Source organism: Salvelinus sp. IW2-2015, linkage group LG19 (genome assembly GCF_002910315.2).
Source record: "Salvelinus sp. IW2-2015 linkage group LG19, ASM291031v2, whole genome shotgun sequence".
NCBI lineage: Eukaryota > Metazoa > Chordata > Actinopteri > Salmoniformes > Salmonidae > Salvelinus > Salvelinus sp. IW2-2015.
The window spans coordinates 3,586,295-3,603,844 of NC_036859.1; the positions used below are offsets into that span (position 1 = coordinate 3,586,295).

General features: G+C 38.8%; 1 long non-coding RNA gene across 3 annotated transcripts in view; it reads left to right on the top strand.

Annotated features, from left to right (window-relative positions):
- Positions 1-690: 690 nt before the first annotated feature.
- LOC111979524 (uncharacterized) overlaps positions 691-17,550 on the top strand; it is a 38,112-nt gene continuing 21,252 nt past the window's right edge. For 2 of the 3 annotated variants that reach the window (XR_002879342.2, XR_002879341.2), the window contains exons 1-3: positions 691-786; positions 1,107-1,129; positions 16,616-16,767. This is a non-coding gene — a long non-coding RNA (uncharacterized lncRNA). Of the gene's footprint in view, positions 787-1,106; positions 1,130-10,706; positions 10,923-16,615; positions 16,768-17,550 lie in introns of those variants that run through there. The other variant, XR_011481563.1, reaches the window with a different exon arrangement.

Here is a 17,550-nt window from a genome sequence, read left to right on the forward strand (position 1 = left end):
GTACGGCTATAGATTTCCATGGTCTCCTATTATTTGTGATATCTGCCTTGAGCCAGTTTTTGTAGACGTCATGTTCATTTTCGTAAAAAACAATAATTTTTCGGTGAACCCATTTMATTTCTGTAGGCTACAAAAATACGAATTTACGTTTCCATAGTGATTGTGAGTATAGGCCTAGTCCTAGTGTCTCCTTTGTGACGAAAATGACTTCTGAAATCAATTATCCTATTTTTCACAAAATAGGCAAATTATCTTGTAATACGTCTAGTCCAAATTGGCTTCCTTGTGTGAAGTTATTTGTATCCTAGGATACTTACAGTTTTATGATGGTAAGAGCAGGCCTAGGCCTAATAAACATTTTCTCAAAATTCTAGCCTAGGCYAGTCTATGGCTACTTTATATTTAAGCTATTTTTGTTTCATCATTTTAGACATCCGCAACGACTGACATGATGACGAGCTCCTCAATGCCTGAATCTCAAAAGAGTGAAGAACTCTCCCACGACAGAGAGCGCGTTTTTCTTGTGTAATGAGCTGCGCGACACGCCTAGAATTGTAATAGATGCTTGAGCTTTGAGCTTGAACTTGACTGTCGAAATGTGCCTCGTGGGAACGCATGCGCGAGTTTGCCGCGTCTTTTATGATGCACAARTTGGGTGTCAACTCTTATTACCGTACAATCCATCCCGCTTCAAATTAAGGGACAAGAGGTGCTGGGGAGCTAGTCTCTCTCGCACTCGAGGCAGGGGAGGAATTAACAGCTCTCTCTGTGAAGAAGCCCTTTTGGGTAAGTTTATTTGACAGACATTTTTACCTGAGGCGTAATATTTTTGACCAAGCCTACTCGTGAAACGTTAAACGAGATTTATATTTTATAAAAAATATTGTATGAATATCCAAGTAGGCCCATGCTAAATATTAGCCTATCATAGTCAGTTTGACAACTTTTATAGAGCATCGTTAAGATTTGCAAGAGGGTGACGTTCGGCTTGCATGTATCCTAAAAACTTTTACAAAAGTAGGCTAGGCCTATTTGGACGAAATTCGTTTCGACTTTTCATCTTCTTTTAGAAAATTTCGTTAACATATTTTCTTATTTCCTTGCAGATGACTTTCAGGCATAACATCAGGTAATTAAAACATGCATTCATTCTTTGCAATATAGGTAGTTCTTTTAAAAAATCAGAGAAATGTCTTCCACATTTTGCAGTAGGTTGTTATTAGTTAATCATCTTCAACACATACATTATTCAATGTATACATGTCAAAATACAGTAAAGTAGACAATAATGTATGTGTCTTATACACTTCATAAACCTCTGTTRATTAGCTAAAAATGTTTGACACATATCTTGCTACATTTAGTCCACGATTCAGTGGTCGAATTCTTATCAGGATCGTTAAAATGATTATTATCCTGTCAATATCATAAAACTGCATATCAAACTTCCCTTTTGGCTTATAAATCAGTGCCAAAATACCTGCATATAAACTTTATATAAATAATCATGAGCATATGAGATTACGCAATCTCTAGCTTCACTGAGTAATTTTTCTCTCAACATTGTTGATAAACAGTAGCCCAGTCTACATTATACAGACAGATAACTAGTGTTACACCTGCAGCAAAGTTGGCACCAATGCTTAAACATGAACCTGTCTTAGTAATACTTTTATATTTCAGTTCTACTAGTTATTTATTATATTCCCCTCTGAAAATAACAGGTGTAAGCTTCGCTCAGTTAATAACAGGTAGGTTACAGTAGCCTAGTGAATGTGGCCCTAAGCTGGGGCTGTGTTGAGGCCTACTGTTACTACCAATAAGGGTGTACCAATTGAAGGCCCTGACATGCTCACTTGAATTCATCATGACTTGTTGACCAYCAGAAGCATAGACAGAGTTTGGCTAACTCTGTCTTGATATTTTGAACTTTGATGGCACCATGCTGGCACCAGAAGTTACAACACATTCTTACTTCTTAATCAGAAGATTATTGTGGAATGTTTTCTATCAACAGGGAGGATAGTTTGGTAAACCATGAAATGGCTTCTGCCATAATGTGCCTGGCTGCTGTAGTCCAATTCAACATGCAAATATTGTAGTGCAGGGCTATTCAATTACTACATGCCCTCAGGAGCCAAAATACTGCTGTTTTTATTTTCTTCCTGGCAGTTAGCTAATCAATTAATTGCAGTGATTGGCCAGAGACTTCACTCACCTTCACTCACCTCTGAATTCCCTGATTTAGAGAATGAATATCAAAAGTGTTTGGCCCTACCCTCCACAAATGTTATTGAATAGACATGGTGTAGTTTCTCTCTTTACTTGGTGGTCTACATTGTATCATCCATCAAGAGAATAAATGTATTGTGGTAAGTTACATTATATAGTCAGACAGAGGAACTTGCTGTGGAGGGCTAGTTTTGATCTTTACACTTTTTGTCTTTAGATAGATCATAGTTTTTGTTATATTGTTTTCACTGTTTTCCCACATCAAATTATTACATGCAAAATAGACATAATAATCCATTAGCTCTCTGTACAAGATTTCAATTCTGTACACTATTTAAAGTACACTTGTTTTACTATTGTGATCAATTCTACCTCAATAGAAAAAATGAGATTACAGTAACCTGTTAATCTTGTTGAGTAAAGGTGTGAGAGACAACAGTTTTAAGGCTTCACACCATGATGTACAAATACATTATACATACTGTTATAACTAAATAAAATAGCTGCATTGATGATGTTAAACAATTTGCAGTTATTTTACGGTGAACTAGTTATTTTTGAGTTGAACTGCAAAATCACTGAACTTCATTGTAATAAATGTGGTATTTTCTGGTATACTGTCAGTTTTTATTTTGAACATATAACTTATCATATCATCTGTTGTTCTTTTTTGAAAAGGCAGACTTAACTGGCGAGGCAATGACCTTTTTTCTTTTACGTCTTTTTGAATCGATCGCATGTCATGTACCTACAGAATACCTTTACAGTCGCCCTATRCAATTTATTCCATCATACTGGTCATGATACAAGTGGCATAATCCCCCAAAAAGAACCGCTACATTATTTGAACAGCATTGATGCATAGAACACGCTCCTGTGCAACGTAATGGAAGTGGTATATYTTCCCCTTTGTGAAATATAATTTCTATATTATGAACTTCCAAAATGAGTGACATCTGTAAATTATACTGTGAAATCAAATCACATAAATTCTAACTTTATTCGAAATGCATTTATATAAATACACTTTAAAATAGACACGTCTCCGTTTATGTTACCTTCCTTTTATCTAAAGGGTTATAACCTTGTAGAGTATAAACTTTCATTTAAAAAACGTATCGTCTCTATTTCATCAGTATGTTTTTTTATGCGTTGTTAAAACTGTTAATTTATAAGAAATTGCAACAAAAAACAATAGGCCTTCTGGTTAGTTACTTTGTGAGTCATGTAGCAAATATCTATATTTCTCAAAAAATAAACAGCCTACTATTTAAAATGTAAAATGAAGCGTTTGAGGCAAGTTTCAGACTAAACGAGTTTTGTTATAAATTAGGTTACCAAAACGTCATYCCTATTAATATTAATATGGTCTCAGGATTTAAATGGCCTATTGAAATTAAAATAAACTCACCACGATTCTGTGCTCCTGCTGACTCTATAGATGTATTGTTAATTTGTCACTGAATTACAGCATGATCTGCACAAGTGAGTTGGTGCATTTCTTTAAACATGTTCGTTTTCCTTAGGATCAATTCAGTTGGTGYTAATCTAACACATAAAACGATCTTCAGCCAATACAATCGAATATCTATTTGACTCTGGTGACATTTTGTGGTGACATTTTGACATTTTGCCTTGCTTACATCGTTGCTTAATTACAACGGCGTAGTGTTCATTAAAGACTCAGAATGAAGCACTGAATAAAGTAGGGAACAGRGGAAATGCAGCCTAGGTACCATCATTTAGATTTCTGTGACCGTGCTCCACCCAGTTTTTGAAGGWGTGTGTTTTGAAAGGTAATCTGACAAATGTAGCATATGTCAGMTGCTTATCTTTCGTTTTCCAAATGAGAAGGCAAGCAAGCAAATCAAATATTTTCATGGATGATACAGTGTGTAATATACGTCAGGCTATTAGGATACACTAGGCTACGGATTTGTGTGAAGGRGGCATTAGCCTATATCTCACCAATATTCACAATATATCCGTCTCTCATTAACACTAGCTGTTTAACATGTTTTTTTCGTGTAACCAAAATAACTGACAAGTTTACATGCTGTATTATACTGTAATGAGGAAATTAATTTAGACGTACGATTGAAACTACAGTGTAGTCCAATCCAGACGACAGTGTTCATGTCCTCTCTCACCAGAGAGCGTCGCTGTTTCTATCGTTCGTGTAAAGTAGCCTAACCTAGGATACAGTTKCATAGTGATGCATTCCTGTGTCCCTTCACATCAGATAATTATTGCAAATGCATGCAAATCAAATRTGTTCGATGGATGTATGTGTTTTGTCCATGTGTGTTAGCTTTGACAATGACTTCACACCTTGTTGTTTTTCCTCCATTCATTCCCGAGAGATAGGTGGTTCTGTATCTAATTTCTTTGGATTAGGGTTAGATAGCTTGCTACATTCTTAGCATAAAATCCATTATTTTAGATACATTCAYATTGTACGTTCATATTGTAATAACAGATGCTCACAAAGCCTTTTATGTTGAATACATTCATTCAGTAGTTTGTTGGCTATATAGACGGTTAGCCCTACATGAATTCCGTATTATTGAAATGTACTGTAAATATAAGTAGGCTAARGTAGGCCTATAGGCTAAAATGAGTAGCCTTTGGAAGAAATAATCCCAGGCCCACTGATGGAATAGAGACGTTCTAGCGTATTTGGTTTGATTAATAGCACAACATTGCTGGATATTTCGTACTTGAAAACTTGAATGATGAAGATAATGAGCTGCTGCATTCTCGTTCGTAAACAAATACAATTAGGATCCTTAAAGTTTCCGTATATGGGCTATTTCTATCAGATTCTGTACAGAAACATTATATTCCATTTATAGTTTTCGTTTTTCTAACAGGAGTAACAAGCCTATACGAATAATAATTCAAATAAAACTGTTTCCATAGATATTAGTTCCATAGCTGCGTGTGTGTGTGTGTGTGTGTGTGTGTGTGTGTGTGTGTGTGTGTGTGTGTGTGTTGTGTGTGTGTGTTGTGTGTGTGTGTGTGTGTGTGTGTGTGTGTGTGTGTCCATCTCGTTTGCCCTGTTATATTTAAACTGCTTTTATTTCTTGTTTTCATCCCACATTGAACCATCTTAAATAACACTAATATACCCAGAAAGAGTCTCAGGTAGGTAGTCTCAGGTAGGAGTAGGTAGGCTAGCCAAGTGTGTAGAAGGATAGGCCCTGAGCATTATTATTCCATAAAGCAAGGCCGAATCATTCGTATAGGCCCTACACGTAAGCTCATCGGATAGTACGTAAGCTCACCCTGACCTGTGTACCATAATGCGCATTTATAGCTTAGTTGTTTTCTAGTTTCCCGCGACAAGCGCTGCACCTATCACTTCACTCTGCAACAGAAAGCAGAGAAGCAGAAGTGTCATCACCAGGCGGTAATTATCACACTAACATTGAACTTGAGCATCAACACCGTCGCTGTGGTGGCGTTTCTGTCTCGTCCCTAAATCCTGTCAGATTGCCAGGAGGATCACATCGAAATAAGCGTTTATTCCCATTTTAACGGTCCTACATCATTTTGAAGCTAAGGAAAGCAAAATAATACATAATTGGAACTGTTTTCTAGTGAATGCAGGTAGGCTATTAGGCCTGGCATATGAGCATGTGMTGGTGCTGATATTCTTTTCAGACCAACATCCTTTGTATTGTTCCATATTTCTGCAAACAGTCATCTTTTGACAAATGTGATACGTCGCCTTGCTCCTCCTCCCCCCTCTCCATCCATCCCCTCCTCTCCCCTCTCCATCTCGTTTTCTGCACTCTCCCTCTTTATCGCTCTCTTCCTCACGCACCCTTTGCTCTCTCTCTCTCTCGCTCTCGCTCTCTCCTCTACGCTCTAGTCGGTTGTGTCTAGTGGAACAAAAACGGTAGGGAACGTACATTTTGAGAGGCGCAGAGAATAGGCGATCACGCAGAGTAGGAACAAAAGCCGTCAGTTGTGAAAGGAACAAACAGTGGAGCTCCAGTGTTTGGGTTTCTGGCCACGTTCGCCACTGACGCGTGAGAGGAGGGGACCGACAGTTTCCAACCGCTCTCTCTCATCTAGGCTGGGGAGAATACTGTGTTAGACTCAATAGCACAATAACCCTATGTATAGGGTCTCTCTCTCTCTTGCCATTCAAGCACAAGTAATCAATTTTTGAGGAAAATGTTAGTAGGAGAAACGTCATTGATGAGATTGATGAGCTATAGAAACTTTTGTAATAGGCCTATATTATCAAAAAGGATCTCTGACACTATATCGGATTATCAAAAGAGGCCCTTGTTGTAAGTATGAATTATTTTCTGTTGGTAATATTGTTAGATTGTTAGTTTCGTTCACCTGGTGATTGATGAATTTCTACGTGCATTTCATCTGGCATAATTTGGTTATTTTTGGGTCAATATATATTTTWAAATGTCCAGTTGTTATTTGCAACACAAAGTGTTATTGTTATTATTGTGATTATTATTATGATCAATAGGCCTAGTACTACTTCTCTAAACTAAATGTAACTTGATAACTCAAGTCCAAAACATAATCGCCTAATAAGGATTAGAAAGGCCACCCCATGTAGCAGTTTGGCGGTAGGCTACAGAGTTCAGTTGAGGTATTGATCAGACCCTGGGAAAGTGTTTCGGGGCCTACGGAGTGGCGTGCTGTCGCTTGACCATCTTGTTCTGGGGACCTCGAGTCTCCCAGAGGTTATTGTTATGCAAATTGCCAGCTCGTCATTGAACTTGATGTTGACTCCTTTCATTACGGCAAATTTTTCTCGGTCACTTGTTTGTGGGAAAATCTTCAAGGGGTCTGCAGGCTGTCAATACAATACACGACAAGCCAAGGRGGATTTGAGTAGGCCTGTAGACTGATTTAGGCCTCCACACTTGTTTCTAACCCTAATTTGAACGAGGTTACTGTAATTTCTCAACCTGAAAATGTCTCGTCACTTCTTCACTCATTTCAAATGAACAGGGATTTATTTTGAATATGGAAGTTAAACTGTATTTCCCTGGCTGATAATCGCTGCATTTATTATGCTATTATCCTATGATTGTTCTGAGCGCGGCGTTAGGCAGAAGTGCATCTGCATTTAATTTAACGCATTTATGACGTGGCATGGGATGAATCAAATTAATTGAATATAACAGTCATTTTCTGTTAAATGCTATTTCCAGTTATGTAATTTAGCGGCAACAGGTGCGGATAGTGCAGGCATTAGCCGTTGTATTGTAGGCCTAGGCTACAGTATGGCTATAGTAAATGCGTGAATATCAAATTCTTTATTGACAAATATAATGCAATTTGCCATATGTAAACTTGTGTTTTGTGAAATTTTGAATTATGGGGACTGCATTTGGCGGATAGAAATTAAGAAAATGAATACATGTTTTCCCCATATACATGCTAAATTCTATTTGGATCAACAACGAGTAGGCCTATGCATATTTTGCTTTATGCTTATATAGTGATTTTGTATTATTTGTGTGTACGTAATTTAGTAGACCTTGAGCTCTCGTGCTGATTCTTTGAGCTCTTGTACTGTATTTATGCTCATGCTCAGAGGCTGGKGCTGGTAATCACACTTATGCGTTACAGTAAAGCGCATGCTCAGTGGGCTGCAGGCTTTGCTCATCCAATCAAAATTCGATACGATGATCTCAAATCATCAAATTGCTGCATGCTGATATGCTCACATCACGGGATGTCTTGTGATAGGGTGATGCTCTGTTTTTCTAATTTTGTCTTCACATGGTTACAAGTACTTTGTCTTCCCTGAATTGTAGTAGGCCAAAGCATATGAGGAATGCTGTAAGGAGCTGCGCATGTCAGACATTGACAAACAACCTTTCTCATGTTATAAAACCCATGCAGGATAGCCCTCGATTATAGCCATACCATGCCTTTATTTGAATTCCTTAGGATGCAGTYCCGTTTCTTTATAATTATTCTGACCCTATACAAAACGTGTACTCCACTTYAATATACCTGCCTCCCAAGGTGTATCTCCGTGATAACGATTTGACTCATGTGCAATAATCAGATACGCTATCTGAATCAAGCATGTATATTTCGTTCTGTTTAAATCTCCCTCTTCTCTATTGGTAGTTTTGCATGCATTGTAGAGCACACACACACGCGTGCGCTAGAGGGTATATGCCTTTCAAACTATATGAGTACAGTGAGTTTCTCTTCTGCCTCGTTTCAGTACATCGGACAGTTCCCTTTATCAAAAGATGTAGGTTGTTCATTATCATGCAATCTCATGATCTCTTTCTAGGCTAAAATGTCCGCCCTTAACATGCTTGATAGCGAGGTACATCCGGACTGAATACACTATAAGCAGTATGCCTACAGCAAGCACTGCAGAGGAAATATATAGAATGGGTCTAGCTGTATTGCAGCACAGTGGACAGAGAGCGTGAATAGAGGCTAAGAGTGAGGTGAATTCATCTGCTTTAACGAAATGAGCTAGAGGCAATTTGTAAGTCATTGCTTTTGCAAAGCTTTTCAGTGAGGGCCTCCTGGTGCTTTCATGTAGATTAGAATGRACATAGTCCTACTTATGTATATGTTGGTGTAATGAAATGTGTTTTTGCGATGTTTTTAGAATGTGTTTTTGGCTGTGGTTCGATCATGTGTAGGGAGAGAAAGGATGTTCTGATAATCATTCATGTCGAGTGAATATTTGAGTTAATGCACACCTTCCTATAACAAGTACTCATGGTGTAAAATGTCAAATTGTTGGCTTTGAATTAGGGGATCCTAAGGTGGAAATAATGTGGATGAAAATCCCATTCACATGCTTACATAGTGAGACAACTGAAGGAGCAGCTGTGACGAACATTACTAGCTGCTGAGATCAACAGGTGAGAGAGAATGTAGGCCAGCCAGCTAGCTAGTTGACCCAATTCACTGCTGCTTATGTGAGGCATGAATTAGCAAGAGCTTGTTAGCTGGATCTCTCTGAAGACGAGAAGCTCAGAAATGAATATTTGGAMGTTTTCGCAAGTAGGCTAATTGGATAGAATCTTTGAAGCACACGTTTGGAATATGTATGCCCGAAAGAGATTTTCTGCAGTTCTATAAGTAGCCTATGCCTAAAAACATTGCTCCGTTTTTACAGCGTTCTTATTMCTTTGAATAGGCCTACATATTTTTGGTATTTTGCTCAATAACGTAGGCTACTTATGCCTTAGCGACTTTTTCAAAAACAATATGAAGTTGACGAAAAAGCCCGAACCAAACACGGTCTCTTTCTTTCTTATTATAATTCGTAGATAGGCCTATACCTCAGAAAAACTMATAATTGAAATGTTAAAAATAACAAGATTTTTGGTTAAACGTAGCCCTTGTTTCGTGAGTAGCCAATGTATTTGTTGTATTTTGGACAGTGTAATTTAGGRATTTTCACAGTTGTGATGTCTATCATATTTTCCACATGACTTCCCCTGATTATTTTCATGCCTTTCATATTGTAAAACATTTAATCTTTTACCAAACTGTGATTACTATGTCAAAATACATGGGGTGTAAAAATCGAAATAGTAGGCTATTCGTTTGTATTGAAAATACAATATTGGAGACCACATGCAGGCCAATTTAAGTGATTGAAAAATATATTATCTAAGAAAGACATTTGTATTTTTGCCCGGTAAATAACGTATACACGACACCATAAAGTGCAATTTCATTAAGTAGTTTTGGGGATGCCTGTGCCACACACCGTTACGACACTTTCTACTGAAAATAGGCCACTGTCGTAACGGTGGGTGGCATAGGCATCCCCAAAACCACTTAATGAAATTGCACTTCATGGTGTCGTGTATACGTTATTGAAACACTATCTTCTTCAATTCTGTGTTTTGAATTTTAAATCTTTGATAAAGCCTCTATGCCTGGTTTTATGTATTTCATTCAGCACATATTTACAAGATAGACCACTGAGCATTTTATATACGTATGTATAGGCCTATTTAGCCTATGTAAACCACAGCTGTAAAGGTGTGAAACCATTCTGACAAACTAGCAGTGTTGCATGGGATACTCACGCTAATGCTCAATATTCCGATTGACATCCATATGCTCTTGTTGTAAATGCCAGGGTTGTATATGCCTTGGCTTGCTGCTTGACTTGCCTATTCTGAGAGTGTGTTAGGTGTATATCAATTTTATATACGGTTGTGGAGAATATAATAGGCTCTTTCAGTTATATGACTACACCACAATAATGAATTTACATAGTGGAATGCACCATGAGGTGGCTATTTACATTTTACTGTGTGTGTGTTGTGTGGGGGTGTGTGTGTTGTGTGTGTGTGTGTGTGTGTGTGTGTGTGCGTGTGTGTGCGTGTGTGTGCGTGCGTGTGCGCGCGTGTGGTTGTCAGGGTGGTTTGGGATTGGTAGGCTGGGAGCGCTGGGGAGTTAACCACTGAGCATATTGTGAGCTCTCTCATGCTCGTCAGTTGCAGCCTGTGTGCCAGGGTGGAGACACCGTTCTGTAGCCTATGGATATATGCCTTGGTCTATTCTCATATACTGTAGTCTACTTTCTTCAACTTGACACTGAAACTTTGATTTGTCTTATAGGCTATCTACACATTCTAACTAAAAACACATTTTAGACATTGGAAAGAGAATGAACGGAAACTAAGAACTGTACCGGTACATCTGTGAGTATGCTGTCTTTATTTTAAGATGTGTATTCTTTTTTATTGTATTGTCAAAGTAGGTTATAGGGTATAGATAATATTCTTAACTGTATTAGGCCTTGTGTGAAATGGCATTTTGAGGATGAGCGGAGATAGCCCATAGAAGTTCATTTTGCCTATTGATGGTTTTAGGTACGCAGCTTTTCGTATACCCTCAGCATTTTCTCTCTTTCTTGTCAATATTAGCAATARCAACATCCTAAACATGTTCRTTTCTGGGAATTGGAGGCAATYAGGCTGTTATTCTACAATGTAGGTTGTCCAGTGCATGCATAGCCTATCCAATAGTTTTGAGTTAGGCCTATGTAGTTTATCTGAAAGGATAAGCCACTCTAAAGAATCCTCTGTATTGTTTTGAAGATGATATTTTATGGTTTGAAAAACGTGTGATATTTTTAAGATTCAAGTCGGTAAGTCTTTGAATTTGATCGATAACCAGACTGTGTGTTTGAGTGCGTGTGTGTGTTGTCGGCTACGTAGAGAAAATTCCATAACATATCTACATAAATACACAAATAAATATATAAATGGCATGCGTACATATGCTGGGAACCCAGCGTTGTGGTCTATGGYGCTATACGGTGTGTTGGTGGTGAGGGGGAGCCTCTCGAGTCTCTTGCTCCAGCGACTGTTTCGGCTCCATGTGACCACGAACAGCGGCTCCGTCTACGCAGCGGACCCTTTAAGCGAGGACGGGTTAGTTTGTGTCTTTGGTTATCTAGCTGTATGAGTTATAATTTCATAAAGCTAGAGAACCGAAAGTATAAACTAATTCCATGGACTTCAGAAGGCGGTGCTGCGGCGAGGTGACTATGTCAGGGCGAGGAGAAGGTATACGCGGGCGCTGGATGCTGCGCAAGCCTATGCCGACGTGGGGAGGCAAGTCGATTCCTGCCTGCTAAAATACGAAAAACAGCGTTGAATGTTGTGCATTCAAATAGGTGTGAAATTATATAAAGGAATCAGTTTAACCTGATGTATCTTCAATGCGAGCTATACGCTGGATGCGCTGTCAATGGGAACGGAACGCTCGAGGATCGTGATGAAGGGGCCTAATGCAAATATTTGAATGGTTATTCAGCTACTTTATAAGCGGAAAGGTCAATGAGGTAGGCCTATATAGAAATGACTTGTTACACCGTTTTTATGATAGTATTATTGCTGATAGATCTGGAGAAAAATAAGAAATAGTTAAAACACACATATCATCCGATTGGTCAATTCCGAGGTATCACGTGGTTCTGGAAGCAGCGATATAAGATTTCTCTATGGAATGTATAGCCTCAGTAGTGGGTTTAAATATATTTAAAATAATCTTGATATTCAAACCAATATATGTATCTTCCTTCTATAGCCTGCCTGTATTTTAGGCCAAAAAGTAGGCTATGATGGGGGGAAACATGGGGGGAAATAAGTTGCATAGCTTACTCCCTATGCTACCTAATCTTTTTAAGAACAGTCATGGAATATTACAATTGCAGTTTGTGTATTATAGCAGTAACAATAGTCTTCATGTCATTTTCAAACGTTAGCTTGTATGCTACCTGTCAAGAAATGAGTGACAGAWTAATRTTGTTGKCTACAGCAGCCCACTGTAGGGKGAATTAGAAATGTATCAYGTGTTGGGCTASATGTCTAAAGTGGGTTACAGATGATGGAAATCCAGAAGGTGTCCCACTTTTTCTGAATTCACTCAAATAACAGTACTAATAACAATACTACAATACAACATTYTACTGGATATATTACTACAAGAACCAGGGGCCCGGTTGCATAAAACACCTTAAGTAMATTTCCCSCTTATCTTTTCACTTAAAGTTTACTTAACTTTAAGTCAGTTGCACAAAACATTAAATGGTGAATTTCTCCCTTAAATGAAGTGAAAAAGTAAAGGGGATGAGGTCCCTTAACTGCATCATTCAGTATGGATATCAATGTAAACAGCATCTGTGGAKGTGAATGTTGCTTTCATCTGCTCTGGTTACAAAAGGAAAACATCAACCAGCTACTGTGTCTAGCTACTTAGCTAAACTAAGTTTAGAAGGTCCATGGCTACAAAGYTAGCTGGCTAGCTATAGCTACTCTGTACGATAGCTTGACGTCTAAGAAAGTAATGTAAACAAGTCCAGAAATAAATAACCACAAGAAACTTGGTTTATTATCTTCTGAAGCAATTTGGTTATCCTGTCTTGATTGTAGAACTTCTACAATCTCACAAAATGAAAGCGATCTCTTTGAGGAGACATTTAGTCAATGAATCAGGCCGTCTCCATGGTAACCAGATACTCTTTCTGCCATACATGCCTTCAAACTACCGTTAAATCCCTTCAATGCAACACCCTTAAACAATTCCCTTAGATAAGGGAAAACTATTCCTGAAGGTAAACCCTTAAGGGAAACACTTAAGATGTTTTATGCAACCAGGCCCAAAGCCTACTTACAGGGAGTCCCTAATGTAAACTGGATGTCTTTCCTCCGTTGGAAAACCCTAAGACTGTYCCACTTTAGCTACTCCATGCTGTCCTACTTTAGCTAGCTATGGTTGGTAAAGTGGGACAACAAAMAAAGACTGAATTACAAAACTGAAACAAAATATTGGCAACATTGTTTTAATGTATTTTGATGCACCAGTACGCCCTATGCACATTTACATCACAATTCTGCCCAGTGCATTGTTTATGACAATTTAATAACCTTGACATCAAAACCATAAAAAGCTATGTCCCTGATCTTACCGAGTGCTTGAAGCTTGCTCCGCCCCTCTCTACGATGTCACACCAAGGAAGTGATGTGAGTTTGAGCGTGTGAAATCTCCWTAATGGCTTTACTAACAATCCTTCTGATTTCCTCTTGTCAGACCAAGAAATGAACACGTCAGGATTACGCTGTCCTAGTTTATATGATATCCCATTCTTTCCCGAATTCACCCAACATGTTTTTAGGAGAGAGAGACACAGGCCTGGCCTCTGTGTAGGGTGATGAGGAGGGTTATTTTGAATGCACAAACCAGGTGTGAGGTTGAACGTTGACATGTTGTAGCTGGATAGTTCCTGTACTGTTTACTGTAGGCACAGAATGTATGCAAATCACTCTCTCCACMAGAAGAACAGGGTGTATATAGGCTACTTTGTACTGTATGAAAGATRGAGATATATCCCCTATTCAGCTGCAAAATACTATTATGAACTCAGTACCAGGTTTGTGTTGCCCTTGTGTGGAGAAGTAGTGAAATTAATGTATATAGCTGGTCAGTGACAGATTCTCAACATGTTATGTAGCCTGTAGTGTTTTCTTCCTGCTCAATATTCACCGACAATGAACGCATAACTGGTGACAGCATACTGCTGGAGCTGTTGAAGTTCTTGAAGTAGACATTGATTGCACATAAACATAGGCTTCGTCTAAGGTTGCAAAATTCCGGGAACTTTCAATACATTTCCTGGTCTTCCAGAAATCCTGGTTGGCATTTCGTTAAAGCTACTCAACTCAACAAATTGGATGCATGTCTATCGCAGTGCCATCCGTTTTGTCACCAAGCCCCAAATACTACCCACCACTGCGACCTGTACACTTTCGTTCGCTGGCCCTCGCTTCATACTCGTCGCCAAACCCACTGGCTCCAGGTCATCTACAAGTCTCTGCTAGGTAAAGCCTCGCCTTATCTCAGCTCACTGGTCACCATAGCAGCACACACCCGTAGCACGCGCTCCAGCAGGTATATCTCACTGGTCACCCCCAAAGCCAATTCTTCCTTTGGCCACCTTTCCTTCCAGTTCTCTGCTGCCAATGACTGGAATGAACCGCAAAAATCACTGAAGCTGGAGACTCATATCTCCCTCACTAGCTTTAAGCACCAGCTGTCAGAGCAGCTCATAGATCACTGCACCGTACATAGCCCATCTGTAAATAGCCCATCCAACTACCTCATCCCCATACTGTATTTATTTATATATCTTGCTCCTTTGCACCCCAATATCTCTACTTGCACATTCAAATATACATATATATATATATACATATATATATATATTCTGCACATCTACGGTACCATTCCAGTGTTTAATTGCTATATTGTAATTACTTCGCCACCATGGCCTATTTATTGCCTTACCTCCCTTATCCTACCTCATTTGCACATACTGTATATAGACTTTTTCAACTGTATTATTGACTGTACGTTTGTTTATTCCATGTGTAACTCTGTGTTGTTGTATGTGTCGAACTGCTTTGCTTTATCTTGGCCAGGTCGCAGTTGCAAATGAGAACTTGTTCTCAACTAGCCTACCTGGTTAAATAAAGGTGAAATAAAAAATAATRAAAAATGAAAAAAAGCCATGGAATTTATTGAAGTTACCAGAATTATTAAGCYCTAGCTGCATCTGAAATTGCACCCAATGCAGTATAGTGCACTATTTTGACCAGAGCCATATGGGCGCTGGTCAAAAGTAGTGTACTACACAGTGCATAGTGTGCCATTTCAAACAAAACCATTCAGTATTCAAGTCCAAGTGCAAAGTGAAATTGGCAGGAAACTCTCTCAGTTTGAGTACTGTCATTCYGAGGAGATGATACAACAGTTTTTGAATAGAATAGAACAAAGTAGCACAGTACAGAATAGTTTGTCTATTTATTTGAATCTTAGAAGGATCATAATGATCTATCTTTGGCTGATCTATCATAACCCATATTATATTTGGAGGACGAGAAACATAGCTCAATCTTATGTATGTGTGTGTATACATAAGCTATGCTACTGGGTAGTTGAATGTTAGGTGTAGAACTGAAATGAGAATGTAGGAAGAAGAGTAGGAGTCTCGTTGGGCGRTGTATGGAGGATGATCTACACCGACTCTTTCTCAATCTGTGTATGTGTTCCTCAGAAATGGAACACATACACAAGAAAAGCTACATTAGTTCTACTTAAATGCAGTTTAACAATCATGGCCTTACTGACACCTATCTTTGCCATAGTAGAAATTTGGTGGAAAACTATCTGAATTATYATCTGAATTTAAGCTTTGGTACAGTATCTTAGCAACTAGCTTCGACACATGTGAGTTGGCTAAATTTTATGCAGGAGTGTTTCAAACTGTGTGGTTCAGATTTGACCMTATTATTCATTAAGACCTATACACATACATTTCTTAAAATGATCATGGAATAATCTTTTATTTACAATACTGACTGCAAGCTATGGGTTTCCGTTAGCATAGCTTAGCAATGGCATGAAAATATTTGTGAGCTTCTCTCCGTATTTCAGATGTATTGCAAAGGCTGATCCATGAAGTGTTTTCAATGGATAGAATACATTATGTTTTAATGTGATTGTTAAGGTGAATATTCAACATAATTTCATTTATTCAGTCCTACATATGCTTGTTGTATCCAAATCCTCCCCTATCCTTTATWTAACTTKTTTTAACCTTTATTTAACTAGGCAAGTCAGTTAAGAACAAATTCTTATTTTCAATGACGGCTTAGGAACAGTGGGTTAACTGCCTTGTTCAGTGGCAGWACGACAGATTTTTACCTTGTCAGCTCGGGGATTAGATCTTGCAACCTTTCGGTTACTAGTCCAACGCTCTAACCACTAGGCTACCTGCCGCCCCATATGCTTAATTATGGCTAATAATCTCATTTTATTTTTATTTCAGGAAGAAGTTAAAGTGAGTGTACATACTGGAAGGTTCAACCCTGTCAGGAAACAACATGGTGGGACATGTTACTTGGGGTTCTCAGAGACCAGGGACTGGGAAGAGGAAGAGGGCCCAAGTAAAACYTACAAGGAACAACCATCAAATCACAGGTAAGCAATACTATAGATAAAAACATAAAATATGTCATATTTTCAGTGCTTGACTTTGACTGAAATAGGTGCCGGTACTGTTTATACACTGAACAAAAATATAAACGCAACATGTAAAGTATTGGTCCCATGTTTCATGAGCTGAAATTAAAGATCCGAGTAATGTTTTATACGCACAAAACGCGTATTTCTCTTAAATTTTGTGCACAAATCTGTTTACATCCCTGTTTGTGAGCATTTCTCATTTGCCAAGATAATCCATCCACCTGACAGGTGTGGCATATCAAGAAGCTGATTAAACAGCATGATCATTACACAGGTGCACCTTGTGCTGGGGACAATAACATTTGCAGTTTTGTCACACAACACAATGCCACAGATGGCATTTTTTTTTAGGGAGAGTACCATTGGCATGCTGACTGCAGGAATGTCCACCAGAGCTGTTGCCAGAGAATTTAATATTAATTTCCTTCCCATAAGCTGCCTTCAACTTTGGCAGTACTTCCAACCGGCCTCACAAGCGCAGACCACATGTATGGCGTCGTGTGGGCAAGCGGTCTGCTGATGTCAATCTTGTGAACAGTATCCCATGGTGGCGGTGGGATTATGGTATGGGCAGGCATAAACTACAGGCAACGAACACAAGTGCATTTTATCGATGGCAATCTGAGGCCCATTGTCGTGYCATTCATCCGCCGCCATCACCTCATGTTTCAGCATGATAATGCACGGCCCCGTGTCGAAWGGATCTGTACACAATTCCTGGAAGCTGAAAATGTCCCA